This window comes from Staurois parvus, unplaced genomic scaffold (assembly GCF_062004578.1).
Source record: "Staurois parvus isolate SC_StPar_1 unplaced genomic scaffold, SC_StPar_1.0 ptg000025l, whole genome shotgun sequence".
In the NCBI taxonomy this organism is placed as follows: domain Eukaryota; kingdom Metazoa; phylum Chordata; class Amphibia; order Anura; family Ranidae; genus Staurois; species Staurois parvus.
Window position 1 is genome coordinate 30,604,951 of NW_028317821.1, and position 25,357 is coordinate 30,630,307.

At 40.1% G+C, this 25,357-nt stretch overlaps 1 long non-coding RNA gene across 1 annotated transcript; it reads left to right on the forward strand.

Annotated features, from left to right (window-relative positions):
- Window positions 1–529: 529 nt before the first annotated feature.
- LOC149472030 (uncharacterized) lies at window positions 530–3,336 on the forward strand. The gene is made up of 3 exons (XR_016306222.1): window positions 530–680; window positions 3,016–3,123; window positions 3,216–3,336. It is a non-coding gene; the product is annotated as an uncharacterized LOC149472030 (long non-coding RNA).
- Window positions 3,337–25,357: the final 22,021 nt, after the last annotated feature.

Consider the following 25,357-nt stretch of genomic DNA (forward strand, 5'->3'; position numbering starts at 1 on the left):
AAATACTGTGTGAGCTGTGATTGGTCACAGCTTGTCACATGGTACAAGGCTGTTGTGAATAGCCTTGTACCATGTGACCTCTGTGATCATTCACAGATTTCACACGTAGTAAGCAATGATGTCAGAAGTGATATCTTGCTTACTGCTCTTCATGTGTTCACTGATTGGCCAATCAGTGATCACATGATCGGGACCTCGCACAGAGGTCCCGTACAATGATCGGTGTCCCACTGTGTCCGGAGGGAGCGAGCACAAGCAGGCCACCGTCCGGCCATTTATATACAACGGCCAGATGGGATGTGGTTAAGCACGAGATCGTGTGAAACATGTTAACAGGTCCTGTATTCATGTCCTGGTGTTTTGTGTGTCCTATGGATTAATAAATACACACTATATTCATCTATCCTCTGGTGTGCGGCTGATCCTTCTTCCAATAGCAGTGGCAAGTCTGCACATGCTCTGTTTGGTGTGTATTGCTAAAGAGTTTTATTTTTTTTTTCTTTTGTAGGGTGCATGTGATCAGCACAGGGTCAATCAGCACTGTCCAGACAGTGGTCAGGGGTTATGCAGCATTATATTACAGTCAGAGGAGAATGAAAACTCCTCCTACAAGCTTTAACCAGTGCTCAGTTGGACACTGATAGAAGTCACAAGACTGCTCTAACTGCTGATGTGAAAAGGTATTTAGCAGTTTATATTTACTAAACTAATTGCATTTCCATGTTCTGTGTACTGTGAAAGGCTGGAGACAGAGAATGCATGGTCATGGGTTTAGTAACACTTTAAGGTTGAAGATTAGCCATAAAAAACATTCTCCATAGCTTTAAGTGAACTAAAGTACCTGTAAAAAAAATATGTTCCATGTTGTGCAGGCAGCTGGATGCTGTAGAAATCTTCACTGCAGAAATGCCCTGTCCTCTTCTTATCACGGAACTTCTGGTGCAGCAGATAGTTTCAAGTGTTCTGTGAAGCTGCTGTGAAAATGTTCCTGACGAGGATCCACCTGCTTCTCCATTGAGAAACGTTCTTTCATTGCTTCACTGCCTGTAACATAATTTGTGAATGGAGGGGAGAATCCTGTGACTCATTAGATTCTCCCTCATTAACACACCTTGTTACAGGTAGTGAAATCAATTTGTGTGCATGCATAGGGAACACATGCTAAAAAGAAATAAACCATCATCCAGACAGTTGAGAATTTAAAAAGGTTTGAGCAGGTATCAAGCTATAGTATGTGTGTTATGTGTGTTAAAGGCTAGTTGTGCTCTTCCCACTGTTCCCTTCTGCTCTCTGGGTATTGGGGCTCATTGGAAATAAACTGCAAAAAAAAATTGCAAAACTGGTGACTGGTATACAGCTTCATGAGTGTTTTTTTAAAGACAGTCATTTGTATTTATTTGCTGCTCAATCCTATAAATATCTTTACATTAAAAAGATTCACAATATTTGCTTTAAAATGGACCTATTGGAGAATAGTACTTAAAAAAAATGATGCCTAGCTTTTGTAAGATGATTTTCTGTTCTGCAAAACATGAACCAGCAGAACAATGTCAGGGTATTACAATCTGAATCTGAAATAAAATGCTGTCTGTACTTTCACCTCTCTCTGTGTTAATCAAATGAGTAAGAGAAACAGGCAGAGCGTCTGTGGAGGGAAGAAAGTGCAGAGCAGTGTAAAATGAAACATTTATAACTAATGAGCTATACTGACTGACTTCACTCATATTAAGACCAATAGCTTTCTTCCAAGAAAATGGGAGTGTTTGTAGAAATGTCTGTAGAAATTCCAGGAAATTGTCAGGCTTGTATGGAAAGAAAAAAAATCGAGATTCCAAGAAACTGGAGCAATTGTAGGGAAAATACACTCAAATACGTTAAGATACTCGGAAAGGGAAAACAATTTCTCCTCTTTTTATTACATGATTTTCTGAGTGTGTTGAGTGCTGACTATACTACGGCCTTAGATATTGTTTCCTTTAATTGCCAAGGAAGAGTGAACGGACCTCTTCTCCCACTGAGCATTAGAGTCTAAGCCCTGTTGTGTAAGACATACAGTCATACCACCTATAATTAGAATGTATACCACCAGCTGTACAAGTCCAATGCTTTGGAATACGGCCTTCTAGAATTACATGGAATAAATCTAATGGTCATTTAGACTTTGTTCTGTGTATGCATTTAAATTTTCAGTTTTGATTTAAATATAAATGGCTTATTGATACAGATCTATACATAAGTCCTAAAAGAGGTGGTTAAAATAATAATAATGATATAGATCAGTGGTTCTCAACCTGGGGGTCGAACAACCCTTTCACAGGGGTCCCCTAAGACCATCAGAAAACACATATTTCCAATGTGTAAAGAGCAGCTACTGTGTAGAAAGCAGCTGCTGTGTTGAAAGCAGTTACTCTGTTAAAAGCAGCTACTGTGTTGAAAGCAGCAGTATTGGAGGTAAAACGACACTCATGAATTATAATTACTGGGTATATAATTTTATGGTTGGGGGTCACCACAACATGAGCAACTGTATTAAAGGGTCACGGCATTAGGAAGGTTGAGAACCACTGATCTAGATTGTAAACTCTAACGAGCAGGGTCCTCGGTTTCCTCTTGTACCAAATTGTATTGTAACTGTAATGTCTACCTTCATTTTGTAAAGCGCTGCGCAAACTGTTGGCGCAATATAAATCCTATATAATAATAATAGTAATAGTCAAATTGATTACAGCAGTCTTGGAAATACAAGGTAAATCTTGCAACACTATAAAATCAGAATCAGCTTTTTTTTTGGGCACGTATGTACAGCATACAAGAGATTTGTCTTTGGTTTAAGGTTTAGCTTTAGATGGCTCTCAGTGTGCTTTGCACATGGATAAACATTTATGCAAATGTGTGCACCCATCCACATGCATGCACATATGTAAAAACAGGCCCTCAGCAGTAACAATAGTTTAAAATAAGTATAGTATTTATAGTGTGTCCTAAATCGGAAGTATTCTCTATTTTTGTGTGTAGTGGGGAGCTAGCTGTGAAGCTGCAGGAAATCACAGGCAGGTTTCCACATTCACCCAAAGGCCAGAGAAGAACCGCCTCAGGTGAAGGCAGCACTGGGTCCCTGGACTGGTAAGTGTGTGCTTATTAAAAGTCAGCAGATATAGTATTTGTATTTATGATACATATATACAAATATAAATACATATATTTTTTTTTTTTAGACCTCGATGTGTTTCAAAATTTGCCACAATGAAAATATGACTTTACATGGTATCAGGAAATCAACTTTAAAATGATTAACCTGAAAATGCACAATATGTGGCTTGGTATGGACGTCAAAAAATAAACATCTATCACTAATGACTCAAAATGTATTTCATTATGCAGGTTGGCTTCAAACAGCCAACCTGTTTAATTTTCTCAGCCTCGGTTGATTATTTGACCCTTGAACACAGAGCAGTCAAATGGTAGCATCAGGGGCAGACTGACAACTCATGGGCCCCCCGGGCAATAGGGGATCATGGGGCCCCTGTGTCCTTGCCCAAACTCAAAAAGCCTATGAAAAAGGTACCAGGGGCATCTCATGGGGCTCCCTACTGACCTTGGGCCCTCGGGCAGTGCCCGAGTTTCCAAATGGTCAGTCCGCCCCTGGGTAGCATCATACAAAAGTTCTGTTAAATGTGCATAGTGCATAAGTCTCAATTCACAAACACAATGATAATTCTCTCTAATTTAGCCCTGTGCAGGGGCGGACTGACAACTCATGGGGCCCCCGGGCAATAGGGGATCATGGGGCCCCTGTGTCCTTGCCCAAACTCAAAAAAGGCCATACGGCAATTAGATAGCCAGTTTAAATAGCCTATGAAAAAGGTACCAGGGGCATCTCATAGGGCCCCCTACTGACCCCGGGCCCTCGGGCAGTGCCCGAGTTTCCAAATGGTCAGTCCACCCCTGGCCCTGTGGCTGTAATTTTCAAATCTCTTTGATTTCAGCTAAAATACTGATATGTACATATTCTGGTGTTCTAGCTTTGAGAATTGAGTGTATAGAATTCTACAATGTTTTATTTGTTCAACTGACCTTAAATGCTCTATGTGGAATGACTGGTACAGCATGGAGGGTTATGTGTATGCAGCTGTCACAGACCAGGTGGATTCAGCTAAATTATTGTGCTAACATGGTTTAATTTATAGGCATGCCTTGCAAATCTTCAAGCATACACAATCAAAATACATTTCGAGAAAGCTGTCACTCATATGTTTTGAGGCTCCTTTCTAATTTTATGGATTAATGAACGGTTTAACGAAAGAAAGATATAGTCCAACATTGTGCAGTAAATGTTCAGCTGGTAGGGTTGATAACAGTCGCATTTTAATGTGAATTGGTGCAGCGCTGCCCCAACACTACACTACTCCGTCACTGTCTTATCCCAAAAATGGATGAAATAAACCAATAAATGATGTACTATAGATACATAAAATAGAATAGAATGCACATAAAAACAGTTTGAATCATCCAAAATGACTCCTACAAAACTTATGGCAAAAATGGCCTGGTCATGAAGGGGGGTAAATCCTCAGAAGGGCAAGTGGTTAATACATTTACACCATAGACTGTGTTCCTCCTTCCCTGTCTACTCAAAAAATTAATTCAGACTTTCACCTGGAGAAAAAAAAGCATGAAACAAATAGAAGACAGTCAGGGAGAATGTCTAAGACACTCTATAAAATTCCAACATGCCTCCGCATGACATATGTTGGTGTAGGTGACCAAATCATGTACCTGTTGTAAGCAGATACACAACACCGTGTGTAGAGGCACACTAAGACCGGAGTATTCATACCGACACTCCATCCTCAGTGCAACTGAGCTCCTCCTACCGCTGCAGCTGTCACAACAATGGGGCAGTATTGTAGCTGTGTGGGTGGAGCCTGATAAGGATTCACAGACACCAGGTCCATTTCTCTTGTGATTGGCAGCAGGCAGTGGGTGACTTCTTAAACTATATTCAGCCTGCTATTGGCTATAGAATCTGCCCACTGATTGCTGTCAAACACAAAGAGAGAGCGGACATGATGAGGACCAATGTCTCAGCTTCCCCATCAGGCTCCACCCACTGAAGTCACTCTAAAGCCACTTGTGTCTTTAACAACCAGTGACAGTTAGGAAGGAGAGGGGGTAGTGGTGGCAAATATGCTGCTCTGCTACACAACATACAGGGACAGGTACTCTCGTTCAGTTATCAATGAACTGGAGGTAATTATTTTTTCCATTTGGTACACTGATTGTGATTGCAATTTCTTGCAGGCTCATATGTCAAAAAATAATAGATGCAATTTTGTTTACCTTCAAAGTCATGTGCATTTATTTTTTACCAAGGGTAAACTTAGCCTTTAGGGCTCATGTACACTGCAGCTGATAAACTCACATTTAGGAGCTGTTCAGCGTTTCTTTCTCCCTAATGTTTTCTTGTGTGTCCATGTACACTATGTCATTTACAGGCAGTAAAGTTTACAGTCGTTTTTTGAACGCAGAAAACTTGCGTTCAGGAGTAGATTTTATCAGCGTTTAAAACGCTGTAAATGAGGCTAAATGTGAATAACCGCATTTATAAGCATTTGCATTTGAAATTTTTTTTAACTCTTCCATTTCCAGATACTGTCCAGAGCATTTTTTCATCATGAAAAATGCTTGCAAAGAGGTTTCCCGGTTCTCAAATGGACCTGGTACACCATACTTTGAGCTTTCGCATGAAAGAAAATATGTTAAACATTGCTGCAATAAATTATGCACAGAAATGAGCTGGAACACGAAAGCACTGAGCAAACTGTTGGCGCTATACACCGTGTTCCAAATTATTATGGAAATTCTATTTAGGTGTCACAAAGATTAAATATTTTGTTTTTCAGTTTAACTCATGGATGGCATTGTGTGTCGGGGCTCTTTTGATCACTGAAAACAATCTCGGACACCTGTGATAATTAGATTGGCAGGTGAGCCCAATTTAAGGAAAAACTACTAAAGGACGGTGTTCCACATTATTAAGCAGAGCACCATTTTCAAGCAATATGGGGAAGAAAAAGGATCTCTCTGCTGCCGAAAAGAGTGAAATAGTTCAATGCCTTGGACGAGGTATGAAAACATTAGATATTTCACGAAAACGTAAGCGTGATCATCGCACTATTAAGAGATTTGTGGCTGATTCAGAGCACAGATGGGTTCGTGCAGATAAAAGGCACATTGAGGAAGATTTCTGCCAGATCCATGCATCGGATCAAGAGAGCAGCTGCTAAAATACCAATACATAGCAGCAAACAGATATTTGAAGTTGCTGGTGCCTCTGGAGTCCCACGGGCATCAAGGTGTAGAGTCCTCCAGAGTCTTGCAACTGTGTATAAACCTTCTATTCGGCCACCACTAACCATTGCTCACAAGCAGAAATGGCTGCATTTGGCAGAAAAATACATGAAGACTAATTTTCAAACAGTCCTGTTCACTGATGAGTGTCGTGCAACCCTGGATGGTCCAGATGGATAGAGTAGTGGATGGTAATGGACGGCCACCCTGTTCCAACAAGGCTGCGACGTCAGCAAGGCGGTGGTGGAGTCATGTTTTGGGCCGGAATCATGGGAACAGAGCTGGGCAGTCCCTTTGGGGGCCCCGAAGGTGTAAAGATGACCTCTGCAAAGTATGTGGAGTTTATGACTGACCACTTTCTTCCCTGGTACAGAAGGAAGAACTATTCTTTCTGTAATAAAATCATATTCATGCATGACAATGCACCATCTCATGCTGCAAATAATACCTCTGCATCAATGGCTGTTATGGGGATAAAAGGAGAGAAAGTCATGGTGTGGCCTCCATCCTCCCCTGACCTCAATCCTTTTGAGAACCTTTGGAGCATCCTCAAGCAAAAGATCTATGAGGGTGGGAGGCAGTTTACATCCAAACAGCAGCTCTGGGAGGCTATTCTGACATCTTGCAAACAAATTCAAGCAGAAACTGTCCAAAAACTCACAAGTTCAATGGATGCAAGACTTGTGAAGCTGCTATCAAATAAGGGGTCCTATGTTACAATGTAACGTGACCTGTTAAAATGTTTAAAAAGTTAAAATGTTGTTAAAAGTTTGATTGAAATAGCTTTTGATTTCAGTAAATATGCTGCAAACACAACAAATGACAATTTTGAGTTCTTTACAACCTATAAAGTGTTTTGAAACTTACTGTGCGTAATAATTTGTAACAGTGCATTGTAAGCTTTTTATGTTTAAAAAAATTACTGTTATCATTAGGAGGTTTGTTCAATAAAATTTGAATTGTACTCTTAATAGTTGATAACAGGAGAATTATGCTGACTGTTATTTACATAAATTATTTAGGTAAATTAGAAAAATATCATTTGCATAATAATTTGGAACACGGTGTATAAATCCTGTATAATAATAAAATAATAATAATAATAATAACATCCAAACACCACAAGAAAAATTAAAAAAAAAGACAGCTAATCTCAACAAATACTGCTCTCTCTGCTTCTGCTCTCTCTATTTCTCTCAAAATGTCTGAAATAGTTAATTTTTTAATGTTTTTAAGTGCATTCTAGGCATTTTGGAAGGTCTCCCGAGGTTATCTTTAAAAAACGCTTTTAAACACAAACGCTCATAAACATGCATAAACACAGTATGCAAACGCAGCTGAACAAACCTACGTTTTCCAGCAGTCAGTTTCCATCGTTCAGAAGTGTCCCGTGTACATGGAGCCTTAAACTACTACAATATTGTACAGAGAGCAAAACACCATTATCAAAATACTAATTTATTTATTTCAGGTACTTATATTGCACTGTCAATTTACGCAGTGCTTTACATATATATTGTACATTCATATCAGTCCCTAACCCTCAAGGGGTTTACAATCTAAGGTCCCTAACTTACATTCATACAAACACATACTAGGGCCAATTTAGACAGAAGCCAATTCACCTACCAGCATGTCTTTGGAGTGTGGGAGGAAACTGGAGTACCTGGAGGAAACCCACACAGGCACAGGGAGAACATGCAAACTCCAGGCAGGTGGTGCTGTCGTTGGGATTTGAACCGATGACGCTAGTACTGCCAGGCAGAAGTGCTAACCATTTAGCCACTGTGCTGCCCACTAATGTTCTTTTGTCTTATGCAGTATTAAAACGACATAATTGTGCAATCATCACTATGCCTTCATGCAGATATTGTTTTTCTCACTATACTTCTACACATTATACTTCTCTTTTACTGTGTGTTTTCAGCACACTGATCAGCCTATTCTGGATCATAGATTGTACCTGATAAAAAAAATTTTATAATACAAAAAATAGTGCAAAATAAAAAAAAATATCATGATTGCGAGCACTATTGATGAAGAAATTGCTCCTTTTGAGAAAAATCAATCTTTAGAAGATGCATTTTACTGAAATATGACATTATTTCCATGGCTGATCAGTCATGTAAAATAATCTATTTCAGTGAATCATGCCACTTTTTCTTGGAAAGCAGGAAGCTGTAAAGGGTAAAGCAGTGAAATGTATGCTGTTACATTTAAAGGTCCCGTGTGTTAGTTTAATGTTTCTAGGGAAGGCAGGCCTTTTCTTTTTTCTCAGAATCCATTCTCTAGGAAACGGCAAGTGCTGCTAGGGCAGCATATAAATGTAGCGGCAGCTCTCCCAGTAACAGCTGATGAGTCAGCTCTGTATTATTTTACATATGACAGTGGTAACACTATGCAGGTTTGCATTCTTACATTTCCTGAATACATGCAATGCACTGTTAATTGTTTTCCAGGAATCCCCAGACTGAGTTTAAAAAAAGGAATTGACTGGGACAAAAATAAATCTCCAATGGATACCAAATTTAAATCAACGCTATGTTAAGTATGTGGGTAAATCAGCAATTAATTTTTAAATCAGGATCTAAATGAACAATACAAACAATATAATAGCAATGTGTTAGCATGTAACAGCCCGAGCCCCCCCCCCTCCATCACGACCAACAACGCCACCATCAGTCCCACCCCGCAAGCCAAAGTCCCAGGTGTCATTCTAGAATCAAACCTGTCCTTCCAACTCCATGTCCAATCGTTTGCAAATTCATGCAGGCTCCACCTTCGCAACATCTTCAAAATACGTACGTTCCTAACCCCAGACACTACTAAACAACTCATTCACACCCTTATCTCAAGTCTGGACTACTGCAACTCCCTTCTCACCGGCCTACCTCATCACAGACTATCCCCGCTTCAGTCTATCCTGAACTCAGCAGCCAGACTCATCCACCTTACCAACCTCTCCGCTTCTGCCACCCCCTCTGTCATTCCCTCCACTGGCTCCCGATTGCCCAACGTATTAAATTCAAACTACTAACACAGACATACAAAGCCATTCATAACGCTGCCCCAAACTACCTCACCGACCTGATACCCAAATACCACTCTACCCATAATCTTCGCTCCTCACAAGACCTTCTACTTTCTAGCTCCCTGGTCTCCTCCTCCCACGCCCGACTGCAGGACTTCTCCAGGACTTCCCCCATCCTCTTGAACTCACTACCCCAATCCATCAGACTGTCACCTACCCTCCTCACCTTTAGGCGTACCCTGAAAACCCATCTCTTCAGGGAAACCTACCCCACCCTCACCTAACAGCTGATCTCCTCCACTCCTCCCACCACTCCATCCCCCACAGCCACTTCCTCCTGTACCACTATCCCCTCCCTCCTAGATTGTAAGCTCGAAAGAGCAGGGCCATTGACCCCCTCGTGTTTTGTTTTGTTACTGTATTGTCTCATGTACTGTCCCCCACTATAATGTACAGAGATGAGCAAACTTTTTAGCGCTATATAAACACTGTATAATAATAATAATATAATAATGTAAGTGTTCCTTTTACCTATCAACACATTTATTTTGATGCATTTTACTTACTTTTATGTATAATGTTTGTATGTATTTTATTTTTAACCTGATTGCCTATGCATTTAATTACACAAAGCTCTCAGTTGCTTTCTTGAAGTTTTTAATTAGTGCTTCAAATAACTATAACTAACTAAATAATGACAATATGCAGTCAAAATAACAACACTAACTACATTTTAATTAAAAGTAAATCAAAATCACGATGAAATATATCAATGGGATATTTAACGATACTTTTGTTCCTTGTTATAAATGTAATGGGTGTTTGATTTATTATTATATGCACATGGTTAAGGCAGTCATCTGTAGCCTGAATCCAAGTTCATGACTATGAATTTCCTCTGCACAAGACATAAAAGTGTAATTAAAGGCATAACTTTTTTTTTTTTGATAGAGTGGAGATAGATTAGAACACATCAGGTTTTTAATGCTGTCTTTGCCCCTGTGAGATTCACCCTCTCTATTTGTCCTGATTACCATCGTCATTGAAAGTGAAAGTAAATGAAAATCCCAGATTTTGGGTTGACATCAGAACAGTAATAGAGAGGAAATCCCTCAATGGGGACACTAGTTCTGATGACCGTTCAGGATTCGCTCGCTTTAGAGGGATTTCCTCTCACTTCCTGTTTTAGCTATGAGACAGGAAGTGAAGGGAAATACCCCCTATGAGACACGGATGGCAAAAAAAACTGACAGGGGATAAAACTGTCCCTTACTCTATCCAAAATGAAAAAATGTTTGCCTTTAGCTATACTTGAATGCATTCTTATGTTAGATTGATAGGTTTATAGTTTAGTTGAGAGGTTGTAAGTGGTAGTATGTATTGTAAATTAATGGTTTCTTGCAACGTGATGTTATATTTGTCGTAGTAGAAGCGCACATTTGAGACTAAACAACTTACACATAAAGCGCACACTGTACCTTACAATATGATGCCTGAAAAACAAACTTTCTTGAGTTTTTTTTTTGCAACCAGGCAGGTTATAACTCGACCTACTGTAGAAACAGAAAGCAGAGAAACAGATTGATTTCTCAATGTTCTACACAGACAGTTTGTATTTCATAAATACACTTTAACAGTGGCGGGCTGTGGATTTCACACCTAGGCCTTCAGTGATGTCCTACCTGAAATAATCCACGTCTTAATACCATCATTATGATGCCATGACTATAGAAACCATCAATATTATACAGAAATACAGTACAACAGGGTGTTGCATCACAGACAGATATCTTACGCAGCGAGAATGACAGTCAGCCTGTTGGGCTTCAAACACCAAATCAGTCAACTGCAAATAACAGGCATTCCCAGCAATACACTTTGCAGTGCTCCTTGGAGGGTCCCGCTCGTAGTTACGTCATTGAAAGTGGCAAGCAGACCCTTTCCCCAGCCGGGTCAGGCTTACTAGCTTGGGGTTGGCCGACCTTTCCTCACAATGTCCAGCTTTTCTTAAAAAGTCCATTCTGAAAATAACTTTATAAGTTTATTGTCGGCCAAATCAATATCTTCTACTCTGTCAGCCATTGTGGGTTGAAAAAACAGCTATTAAATCTACAGGAATATATTATAGCTTGTGCAGTTCGCTACAAATGCAGTTTCAGTATTAACCCCTTTGTGCTGGTGCCTCCCTGCCCTTTAAGAGTTTCAGAAGCTGGGAGGCAGGCGGGGTTTTAGGGTCATGTGACCGCCATGATTCGCTGTCACGGCGGTCACATGATCGGAAAAGTTCTTGTTCACAAGGGGAGATCTGGACCTTTCCGTGAGTCACGGACATATTTGCTGGGAGCATGCAGGGTGTGTGCTCTCAGCACATATGTATTTTCTAATGGCACGCAAATATGCGGCTGCTCGGTGTCAAGGCCCAGACGCCGAGAGGCTGCATATTTGCGTGCGCTTGGCGTCTAGGGGTTAATTTCCAGAACACTAATATTGACTAGTATGCTCTCTGACCATCTGATCAAAGGACATGAAAATGCCAATGTTGTTGTACGCCTGCTTGATGGTCCCAGTGTCGCCAACTCAAAATCTGATTGGTTAACCCTTTGAGGACCATAAAATTTGGAACGCCAAAAGAATCAATTTTTTTGTTTTTAAAGTTCGTACACTTCAGTTGCTGTAACTAAGCCATTTCATGAAATAATTGGCAAAAAACTAGATCCATTTGTTGTTTGTTGATAAGAACTAATATTTTGACTCAAACCAAAAAAAAAAGAAGAGTTTTAAGTTCTTAATCAGATGATACACGCAATTAAAAACATAGGACAAATACGTCCCTTGGTCCTCAAAGGGTTAAAGCCTGGCAACACATGATGGCTGAAATATGATTGGATAAAAGCTCTAACATAAACATACACTACTGAAAGCAGCAAAACCAAGAGAAAAACTATGAAATGAAGAGAGTACACTACTGGGAATAATTTAATACATATTCATGGAAAAAATATATCCAAACATAAGTCAGTGATTCTGAAGGTGTTTAGGCCAGCAGAGAAGGCCTTGCTGGCCTTGATGGTCCACCACTGAACTGGTCCAAACAACAAACTGAGGATGGGCAGTGTAAAGATTTTCCCTTTAACTCTTAAAAACTAGCTGTTTTAACAAATTTTCTACCTTGCCAATTTTAGCTTGGCTCAGAAATGGATGTGTTACACAGCTCTCTATGGGCCATGTCACTGCCCTGCTTTTCCTTGAAACATACTGTATAATGTGATTTACAAGAACTTGTCACATTGTTAAAAAGTTGTCAGATTTGATTTTCTTTTTTCCGCAAGACAGACTTAAATTGATGTTGTTATGGCAGTTGCCAAAATGTAATGAAAGACAGTTTGTCTCCCTGGTGTAGCGTGGGCGTATTCACATCTGTGTAATAAAACGTTTTAATTATATTTCAGGATAAAGTACCTGCAAGTAAATATATTGCTTTCAAAGGTGCCTGTTTAGCTACCCACACTGTGTGGCAGTACATTTAAAATAAAGTTCACTTTTCTACATGATAACATACATTGAAGGCCCATTGAAATTGATGTAAGTCAATGGGTGAATTAACAACCATCAATGCATGGTAAACATGCAGAAATGACCTTTCATGTGCTGTAAAATGTACAATAGTGCACAGACATATTGTACATATGAATGGGGCATTTTTGCTTCTCTGTTTTGGGGACTACTGAATTATCTTGTGGGAATGCTAGCTTCTTGTTTGTCACATGCTCGCTAGGTTGCTGACCTGGAACAAGTATAGAAAAAAGGTCTGCAATTTTTTTAAACTCATGCATGATCTGGGTCTGTGATTCAAAAGGACTTAAAGTGGAGTTCCACCCAAAAGAGGAAGTTCCGCTTTAAGCCTTTGTCCCCCGCTCCCCATTAAGGATTGGCACCTTTGGGGAGCGGGTACCCAAAATCTCCTAGACTGTAAGCTCCAAAGAGCAGGGCCCTCGAACCCCTCGTGTATTGAATCGTATTGTTACTGTACTGTCTCGTGTACTGTCTCCCATTATAATGTACAGCGCTGAGCAAACTATTGGCGCTATATAAATCCTGTATAATAATAATAAAATAATAATAATAATTTGACAGGTACTTGCTCAAACTTCCGCTGCGATCGCCTAGGTGATCGGAAGTGGAAATTGTCCTCCCCTCCTCCCTCCCCGTAGTCTTCTGGGACACGTGACAGGTCCCAGAAGACCACGGGGCCATTCACAAAGCGCAGCACTTCTCACGCATGCGCAGCAGGCACCCGGGCTATGAGGCTGTAAACTGTCACAGCCGGGTGCCCACACTGAAGATGCCAGAGTCGGGGAGAGAAGACAGCCGGTGAAACCAGCGGTGGTGAGGACACTGCTGGACCGAGGGACAGGTAAGTGGCTGTATTTGAAAAGTCAGCAGCTACAGGTTTTGTAGCTGCTGACTTATATTTTTTATTTTTTTTGGTGGAACTTTAAGTCAGACAGCCAGACAACTGGCATTTTCAGAAAAAGACAAGGAATGGCAGTCCTCATTCTTTCCCCATGACAAAGTCACATAAAGAAGTCATTTGCATCAGGTAATTATTGTGAAGCTGGATCTGCTAGGGCTGGACATGAAAAATGTTTCTAAGCTAAAGCTAACAACAGTTCTCTACATGGCTAACAAGAGAGCTGGAATAGAGCACAAAACTGCTCTACAGGTTAAAAATAAGCCCTTGCACTATGGAAGGAAATCTGAGACATGTTGAGGGGACCAAAGTTGCAAAGAAGAAGACCAAAGAAATAGAGACACCCATGCAAAAGAAGAAAGAGGATAGACTGGAAGGTCAGAGATTGATATCAAATAAGAGAGGACTTCAATATGAGCATCCTAACAGTAGTGATTTTACAACAGCTGGCAACACATGGTTTCCATAACAAAAGATGCAAGGCAGGCTCAGACAAAGTGTCAACTCTGTGTCTATATTCTCTGTGTAGGAAAGCATATGTAATAGATTTTGTTTTTAAATTACAATTTGTCTTGAGGTTTGTGGGTGCACTGGCTTGGTACATATGTACAAAATATACAGCCAGTAGGCTAAGGTACTGTTTGTTGAAGTGTTACTAAACCCAGGACCCTGCATTCACAATATCCAGTCTTCCACAGTACACAGAACATGGAAATGCAAATATTTTAGTAAATATAAACTGCTAAATACCTTTTCTCATCAGCAGTATATAGCAGCCGTGCAAATTCTATCAGTGTCCGGCCGGGCACTGGTTAATCTTGTAGGAGGAGTTTTCATTCTCCCCTGACTGTCCTATAAGGCTGCATAACCCCTGACCCTCTGTCTGGACTGTGGTGCTAGGCCCTGTGACAATCACATGCAGCCTCCCCCCAAAAAAATAAATAAAACTCTCTAGCAATACACATCAAACAGAGCATGTGCAGACTTGCCACTGCTGCTCAACCTATTGCAAATGGATTGGAAACAGCAGAGGAAGGGGAGGATCAGAGAAGACAGGATCAGGCAGCCTTTTTACACAATGCAGAAGATTACCCCTTAGGTTCCATAGTGAGTATAACATGCATTCTTTACTGCAAATACAGACTGATTTTACTGCTGTGTGTTAAGTAACACTTAACCCTTTTCAAATCATATCCACAGTTCAGTAGGAAACAGCTATGCCTGGTCATGCCACAATCTCTTTAGTTTTCCTTAGGGTGCTCCAGGTCTTTTACAATCCTAGCCATATGCAATAGTGCTCAGTCAGGGATTGGTTGATAACACAACAAAGGAACAGTAGCACATTAATGCATTCATCCCTGTACTTTTTTTCAAATGCAGGTTTATTTAGTATCAGTATCATGATCTCACTTAATTCAAGAATAGAGCGTTGTTCTGTGTTGTTGTTTTGTCCCAAAATAAGACATAGATATTTCCAGATAAACAGACATTATATAGTATCATGCAGACCTGCATATCAGAATAAATTAAGATACAGAAATACTTCACAAGAACAAGAAAAAAGAACCATTGTAAAACAATGTTAGGCATGGCTGTCTGTGCATAGACCTATCCTAGACTGGTGATATCAAACAAGAAATTTCATCAAAGACTCCATTTCTTCAACCATGGTGAGTAGGGTATCCACTTTCATCTCCATACACAACATCCTATGTATTAGGATTCAAGATAGAGTGAGGAAAAGCATGCTGGGGATGGTCCTGTTTTCCAAGGCCACCAGGTTTCATGAAAGACCTTGATTGTATTTGATAGGGTATTAACAACTTTTCATTGATGGGACACCTTGGTATAATGTTGCTTTAGGTAAATCTGGTTTATGCCATTGTTTAGTGATAGTCTATTTGGTAGTTGCCAACACAAAAGAGGTAAAATTTATTTTGCAAATGGTATAAACCAGAGGGTCTATATTGAATAGCTCCATCCATGACGTTAATTGTAGCTGTCAGCAAAAAGAGCTAAATGTATTTAGTGCCAGGCAGATGAGTCCACCAAACAATCCCACCATATATACCTATGGAAGCCATTGTCTGGGCATTTTTTTATAACGCTCTGGAGAACAAAATGGATAACTTCAGTGAAGCCTGACTGGGGTATAATACCACCTGCTCATGTTACCTAATTCCCTCCGGTGTACCGCAGCAAGGAAAAAATTACCAATTTCTAATCCTGCCAAAGATTCCTGATACAACAAAATATTTTAAGTCTCTGCCAAGGAAATTCTGGTAAATCAAATGCCAGTTTGAATTTAGGATTACCAAAGAAAGGCTGCATTATAGACTGTGGGTTAGCTAATTTGCATGCATATCTATCTATCTATCTATCTATCTATCTATCTATCTATCTATCTATCTATCTATCTATCTTGTATCCTCCTTTTCCTGTGGAGGATCACAGGAAAGGGCTCCAAATGCCACAAAAGATACTGTAATGACATGGGGTATATAGTTTGGAACTCAAAGATGGCCTCAGATATCACTATATTGGGGTTATGGACCAAGAGCTAAGCTGGTTAATTTGGGTAGCAAGGTAGTAATGTCACTGGTTTAGATAATTCAGCCCACCTTCCATACATGACGTAAAGAAAAATGAAGCATTTTATCCAGGATCCTCTCCAAAACTATATAAATCTACTAAGCTCCTTTTGAAAGCTAAATAAATTTGGTTTTGTTACTTTCACTGGAAGGGCTCTAAATATAAACAGTAGCCTATGAAGATTCACCATCCGTACAGCTGACCACTTCTCCATCAGCCCACAAAGAGATTCATCCCTATACTGTAATATCTGTAAAGCAATGGAGACCGACTGGCTCAGAATGCAGGCTTTCCCTCTCCCAATGCTGCTGTACAGGGAATTACAGGAAGCCAAATACAGACATATTCACATTCCCGAGCTAGTTCTATTTAATGTTTTTACCAAATACATTTTACTGATTATAGTTTAATTATTTAAATATAATATACAGTATATTTAACCTCACAGTAACACCAGCTAGTTAAAATCTATCTCTACATTTTCCTTTTTAGCCTTTTAATTTAATTGACGTATATGTTTTCACTTAGCTTATGGTTGGCTTTCTTCAGTAAAACTCGCTTCCATTGATTTCATTTTGTTTACTTCAGATTCTTGTATGCATGTTCAGCATAAGTATTTTTCACAATCTGCTTACAGTATAAAAGCACATATTGTAAATGACCTTTCAGATGAAGTCACTGTCCTTGAGCTCGAGGAGTCGAGGGTACAGAGATAATAAAGTATGCATATAGGAAATATACGGTCACTGTTTTGTAACTACTGTATAGTCCTGGATGTTGCTATGCAGTAGGTGGTGCCTGTATACACAAGGTGGTTGTGGACTTTTTTCTAAGATTCGTGCAAAATCACACACATTCGTATCACCCAAGCTCACATTTTTTGCCTTTAAAGGAAGGAGAAGGAGAGAATCCAGACATCTCTCATGCCATTTCAGAGAGAAAACAAAAACAGTTTTCTGAAAATGTCCAGTGTTGTTGCTTGGTATTTCCCTCAAGATTAATGAACTGCTAGTGTCCTGACTTGTCTCTAGGATCCTATTTATGCAGGAGGAATATTGCCTAATCTGGCTGGATCTCACGTGTGTAGTCACCTATCAGTTCTTATCAGAACTTTCACAACAGGACCTTCTTTAAACCCTTGACGCCCATGCCTCCCTGCCCTTTAAGGGGTTTGTGACCCCGGTAGGTGGGGCGGGATTTAGAGTTAGAGGGATTTAGAGTTGTGATTGGCTGTCACAGCAGTCACATGATTGGAAAGATCCCGATCGCAAGTAGTGATCGGTACCTTTCCATGAGACACCAGTAAATGTGTCGGCAGCATGCAGGGTGCACGCTCGCAGTACATGTATGCAAATATGATGCCGTTTCGACATCAAGGCCCAGCCGAGAGGCCACATATTTGTGTACTGTCTTCGTGAACCGGTAATTGTAATTATTTTTCATTTGTGTTTTATTTATTTATAAAGTAAAAGGTAACATCCATTTGCTCTGCCTACCAGTAAGGAAGCATTAATGATAAGAGGACACCAGCACTGGTCACACATAGTATATAGTTTGATGTGTTATATTCATTCTGCCGTACGCAGGATCTTCTCTCTAACAGTCTATACTGGGCATAGTGCTTTTAGTGATGAGCTGAATGTACTGGGGTTTGGTTCAGGGTATGTTTGGCAAACTTTACTAAAGTTCAGATGCTGAATCTGAACTCCAGTGAAATCAATGGGAGTCAAAATCTAGAAATCAGTTTTGGCCATTGTCTTGGCTAATAGGCAAGTGCCTGTCAAACAAATGGCATGGGAGGATAGGTACTGCCCTGGGGGACATGTCCCAATGCAATAATTCTTTTTTTAATTTGGTGGAAAGCAGTGATTTAATAATGCTTAAAATTAAACATTTAAAAATACACATTTCCTTTAAAAACCTGCTTAGGGATGCCCTGCACTTGCAAGTGAAACTGTAGGAGACAGATAAGTGCCTAAAGTGTTGCCTAAAGGCCAGAACCTTGTGATGTACTGTATGTGTAAGCTAGGAGACTGATGATCCGTTGTTTTGTAAACCCTTGTGAGGGAAACATATTGATTTGTTTTCTGAACTCTCTTTTCAAAAACTGGGCAAGAAAAGCCTTTGAAAAGAAGAAATAAGCAAGACTCTTTAGCTCTACCAATTGAATTCTCACATTGGTTATATCTATGTTATAATATGAACTATTTATCTGCCTGTTTTTTTTTTGATGCACCATTCAGAAGAACAATCACCTATAAAGCTTGGGCCTGTACTAGAACATAAAGGTTGCCTTAGACATTGTTCTGTATTGAAAACTTCTGAAAATCACCTAGTCATTTAGTGAATGTCCCCCCATTCATTTCCCTCAATCAGAGGAATTTGCTGTAGGCTTATAAGAAGGGATTTGTATTGTTCAGTTCGGGTATCCCTGCAGCTCCCAGGAAAAATACTGAAGCCAGCCATAGATGATGAGATTTTCTTTCCTGCAACTAGGGGTCAATTCCCCCATCAATTCAGCTCCCTCCTGCAGAGCTATTGTGTTCTTCCAGCAAGAAGGCGCGGGGTTGGGAGCCCTCCCTGCCAGGAGAACATAGTGATTATTGCCAGCGGCTACAGCATGAAAAATCCAACAGGCTGGCTGTACCCAAGTAATATGACAATTGAATTGGGTACAATCAGCCTACCCACAGATGGTTCGAATCTCAGCTGGTCCCTGCTGAAACGGCCAGGATTCTAACCATCTATGGCCAGCTTAAGTGCTCATAACATGATATTATGTACATTTACTGCTCATTTTTATCTTGAGTGCTCCATTAACCTGCTATTGGTTTTTATGCAAGAAAAGCACAGTACTGTGAATAAATAGCGTCATTTACATATCATTCTTTAACTGGATAGAGTAAAAGTTAAATCATTGCTCAAATTACCCAAACCATATAATTTTAATTTGTACAGGCGACATCAATGCTTTATCTTCTGTCTATGCTACTTTGGATTCAGGCAGGCTTTTGTATACAGTTTACAGCCGTTGCCTGCATTTTCTATACACACAGGTCCTGATTTGTTTTCAGATGTTCTTACCGCTTTCCAAGAATCCTGGTTCTTAAAATGAACTAGCCAGAGTCTAAAGGCTAAAGCATTTAACTGTATGTTATTCTAGAGCGCACTGCTTCATAGAAACGGAATTAAACAAACTTTTCCAACTTCTGCTTCGTTCCTTTCCAATGACCATAAATCACAATAACAAATATTACTTACATAAAGATTAGAAGGGAATTTAGGAAGTTAAGCATAATAATTACATCTGCGCTACAGAAGTAATGTTAGCTTATGGTACTGTTTATCAAGATCCAGGCAAACCAAAAATCCCTATTTCACTGGTTTTCCTTATTAGGAAAGCCATCATTTTGCCAAGTTTACAGTTTAATTTAAACCAGAAGCTTGGTACTTTCTAGCACAAAGTATAATTACTTTATATAATGACAGAGTTTATCTAGGAAAATGTTCAGGAAAACAAATGTGCTTCCATGTATGTTCAATGCAGACTAGTCACAACAACTGGTAAGCAATAAACATTTGTTTGCACCTTAGTAGATTCTTATAAATAATTCATTCTTGTTTAAAATTGGCAAAATTGCCTTCCATGCAAATGATTCTACTAATTTTTGGTTCTTGTGTCTTGATGGTTGGATAAGAAGCAGCAATTTAGTTAAGAAAATTTTAGTTTTTTGGCCATTTTAAAAATTAAAGCAATAGTAAGACCAAAAATAAAAAAACATGTTATTGCAGCTTACCAATACTTAGATATAATTGCTGAATTAATCTTTTTTTTTCTAGCATGTTTTTCCCTTTGTTTACCTGTTGACCCTGCCAGTAAGTCTGTGTTTTTTTTAACAGACCAAGCTGTCCAGCAAAAATGGCAGCTGGAGGGCTGAGACAAATCATTGCACTGGTCAGCTTTTATTTATTGAAATCCTTTATCTTAAAAAGAAAAACGGTTAAAATAGTTAATTCCTTAAGACAGAAAGAGATTGATTTACTAAAACTGGAGAGTGCAAAACCTTTTTTTTTTGGTCAACAAGCTTAAATTTGAAGCTGATTAACTACAATGCACAGCTGCACCAGATTTTGCACTCTCCAGTTTTAGTAAATCAACCCCATAGTGTGTTACTGGCTGGATCACCAAATGAAAATAAAGGCTAAAAAGCTTAAAAAAGGAAAATTGATGCAGAAACCACATTTAGGGATTGGTAAACTGCAATATGTTATTATTTTTATTTTTAATATTGCTTTAACTGTATAATACAAAGGAGAGCTTGGGATTATAGCTCTCATAAAGCACATCTAGATATATTGGTGATTTTTTATGCAGATATCTCTAGTTGAATACATGTGCTCCAATTTGATTTGACTAAATATGAACAATTCACAGCACATGTTCCCAAAACTATATTATTTATTTTAGCTACAATAATTTCAAGTTTTGCCAATCAATGTAATATAATTCCAAAGTCTTTTTTTTACTTACTTTGTACTGCGAAATTCATTAGGGTGAGTGAATTTCTATGGGCTCGGTTCTTGCGGGGATTGTTAAACCCTGCATGAATGTTTTAACATTTTTAACCTTAAAATCACCTTCACCCCATTGAAATCTATGGGAGGCAAATCTTTATAATTATACTGTCTGTTTTCAAGTCTAATAGGATGGGAATTGTCAAAAAAGAGCACAGGGAGCTGGGCACTGCCTTGGGGGAACGTGAAAACAAAAAATTAAAAGAAATAAAGAAAAAAAAAACATTCAGTGGCACCATGGAACACTACAATTTTCATGGACAGTATCATCAACACAGTATTTTGGGATTATATATTTTGAAGATGTAGCTGAATTTTTAACTTTTACTTCCAACTTGGTTTAAACACAGCAAGCAGTACCCCAATCTGAGTTCCAAAATAGGGAAAAAAGTTATTTAGATAGTTTTTGCTGTAACATGCAATTATTTATTCAGCTGAAATAGGGCTGAATTGAATGGTGAAAGGGGTTACGACAGATCTAAAAGTTATAATACATTTACTCTTAGAAAGAATAAAGCTAACACCATCAACTTCATACAAAGTGGCCACAACGGTTTGATAGTATAGTTGGTGTGCTTTTTTTTATCATAGTACCACACTGCATTTCTTAAAAGTTTAATATCAGAGTGCACCAAAACACTTCAAAACCACAACCCCACATTTCCCAAACCCCCTCTCCTATCCCCATATCGGCATCTATTCCCAAAATCTTCAAATCAGAGACTTCAGGTATGTACTTTATAAAAATAAGCTAGTATTAGGACAATATGCAAGCACTTGAGTAAGCAGCACATTGTAAATTCTCTGCATTGCGTACTTTTTATGTATCTGATGCCAACAGGACCATTGTGGTCTGCAGCATCTGCCTGCAAAGTATCAACAGTGGCAAAAGTACTAGCCATTTTGGTACTATATGCCCTGGGAAACACATGACTCTGCATCATAGAGCTCAGTAGGAGCAGCACCTCAATGAGGCTAGTTGGGGGAAAAGGCAATTACTCCTCCTCATCGAGGGGCATAGCAGCTGCTTTCCTTTATAGTACTGCTAATGCACTTTTCCTCCACCTCCTCAAGGGTAAATGTAAATCCTTTGCTTCAAAATTCCTCAAGATACACTGCATTTTGCTACCAAAACAACATTCAGTAAGGGTTTACATCTACATTAACCTCCCTGGAGGTATTCCCGAGTGTAGCTCGGGGTAAAGTTTCAGCACCACAAACGGTAACCCCGAGCTACACTCGGGAATACCCTGCAGAGTTGCTCCAGGATCTCTTCTGCACTTACCTTGTCCTTCTCTCCCGTGATGTCCCCCATGCATGTTATGATCCGCCAGGTGGTGCCTCTGGCTGCCCACTTGACAGACCTACCCAAAGCGTGGAGTCTAAGTCCCGGTCTGTGCTTTCATCAGGGCCCCTGATGGTGGGGATGGACTTGAAACAGACCAGGACCAGGTCACGACCTCTGAGCAGGCCCACCAGTGGCAGGGGGAACCTCCGGGGATGTATTGGTACCAAGAGAGCCAGATGTGAGGAGGACGGCAGGACCTAGCAGGATGGATCGCGAGCAGTGGTCCCGTGGGGTAGGCGAGGTACAGAATCGGCAGGCGGAGAATCGTCAGGTCACACGCAGGGTCAGCAGGATAAGTCAGTCCGTAGATAGGTCGAACAAGCCGGGGGTCAGGATGGGAGAAGGCAGAGTAGTCAGGAACAATCCGGGTCAAACGCAGGAGAAGGCAGAGTAGTCAGGACAATCCGGGTCAAATACAGGAGAAGGCAGCGTAGTCAGGGTCAATCAGGATCAAAAACACAGGTACAGGACTCAGGAACTCAAATAGACCTTGCGGCGATCAGTGACAGTGCAGGGCATCTTTAAATATCGTGCCCTGCACTGTCATTGGCCGCCCAGGACGTGCCCCCGGGCTGTCATTGGCCGCCCGAGGCGCGCCCCCGGCTCTCACTGTGCATGCGCGGCGTCCTGTCATCCGCGGCTCGCCGGGACCTGGTGCTTGTGTCCCGGCGTGAGCCGTCGCCAGCGCGCATGCGCTGGCCGACAGGACGCCACGATCCCTGACAATGCAGCGTCCCCGGCCATCTCCTTCGGCCGATGCCCGCACCTGTCTTCCGGGTTCCGTTCACTGCGATGTCGGGACGTACGGGGGACGTAACTGGCTGGAAATTTAAAATTTTTAAAAAGTGACATTCACTAATACACTAAAATCACATAGTAAAACATTACTGTATCAAACCATTTCACATACATTTTGTCCCTAGTGCTTTGTCCTGTGCCCTGCCTGCATTTTTACTGTTCTTTCTGCCTGGAAACTGAGAAATGTCCATGGTGTCCAAAAAGCGTCGCTTTAGGTCACAAGCGGTTTTAGACCAGCTAGAGAACAGTGATAGTAAATTAGAACTACTTGCAGAATTGAGTGATAATGATTCGTGGGGAAATTCGTCATCAGACACTGAAAACAATTTTGCAACTTTGCTCAGTGATGTGCGAACTTGGCGCTCTATTTCAAATTTCAGTGTTTTTGGTTTGATTATATTATTGAAATAAATTTATTATTATTATTTTTTTATGATTATTTATTAAATTATAATTTATGATTTCGTGTTTCAAATTTTACTAGACTCTTGTTTGGACAGATTTCAGTGAGTTATTCCTAAGAATTACAGGCCTACAATAAAAAAACTACACATTTCCATGCAAAAAATGTACCGCTTTGAGCACAGAAATACTGACATAATCAGACCACTAGGGAGGTTAAGAGACCAATGCCTACAGCATAAAACAGCAGCGCGTCCTAAGCTTTCCCTATCACAACTAAGCACATTGTCAATATGTGAAGGAGCTGGCACATAACAAAACCCCCCATCAATGGGCACCCTAAGCTCAGGTCATGCAGGAAGTGCATTATTGGTAGTTGCTTGCCATGATGGTGAGGGGGTGCATTTGTTGGCTGCTTCCCCTGAAATGCGAATGGGTTGGACTCAACTCAAACCCATGCTCAACCTGATCCCAAATCTCATCCCAAGTATTCATACACCTTGAGCTGATTGGATCAAACTGGGTAAGGTAAATGTATTGCTGACTTCCTAAAGGAGTGAGGGCTATAAAGCACTGGCATATGTAACCTTAAAAAAACTTAATTTTAACCACTTTCCCTTCAGGAGATTTACCACCCCTACCTGACCAGGCCATTTTTTGCAATACGGTGCTGCATTATTTTAACTGACAATTGCAATGATGTACGTAAATGAAATTTATATCCTTTTTTGCCCACAAAGAGAGCTTTCTTTCAGTGGTATTTGATCAATTATGCATTTTTTATTTTTTGTGCTATAAACAAAAAAAGACCGATAATTTTGTAAAAAACGAAACAGTATTTTTGGCTTTTTGATAATAAACATTCAGTAAAAATTTTTTAAAAATCTAATTTCGTCATAAATTTAGACCAAAATATATTCTGCTAAAAAAAAATTCCAATACATGTAAATTAATTGGTTTGTGTGAAAGTTATAGCCACTGACATCCCAATGACACTAATACAGAGATCAGTGCTAATAAAAAGCACACTGACACTGTGCTAATGACACTAAGCAGGAAGGGGTTAACATCTGGGGCGATCCAAGGGTTAACTAAGGAGACATGCTGCTTTGTATTTCTCTGATGTGCAGAGAAATACAAAGCAGCATGTCCTTGCTGACAGGAGAGAGATCTGTGTTGTTTACACACAGGTCTCTCCCTTGTCAGCTTTCCCTGACAATTGTTGGGAGCTGGCGGGGAATCTCTGGCCGGAACCTGATGATTGACATCCCCAGTCGCCAATGGCAGTGCAGGCAGGGCGGCACGCACACGAGCTCCCTACCCAGAAATGCAGGTCACATATATATACGTGATTTTGCACAGCCCTGCCACCCTGTAGCAGTAGTACTACTATAGGGCGGTAGGAAAGCAGTTAATTTTGATCACATGGTATCAGAAATTATATACAGAGACTTTAAAATCTTAGCATGGTAATGTGATTCTTAGGGCTCAGTCACACGTGCTTCAATACCACATGTTTAAGCAGCATATCACTTTCATGAGGCTTCAATGCTTGTCATGGAAAAACAGAATGATTGGCCGCATAAACAGCAATGTGGTGGATGAAATCCTTTATTGGAATCCTGTACATGCAATATGATAAGAACATGATAGCTTCAAGACAGGACAGAGGAGCAGTAGACGTGTTTCACACGAACACGTGCTTAGTCATTAAGAAGTATGCATGTAAAGGATTCCAATAAAGGATTTAATCCACCACATTGCTGTTTGTGAGGCCAACCATTCCGTT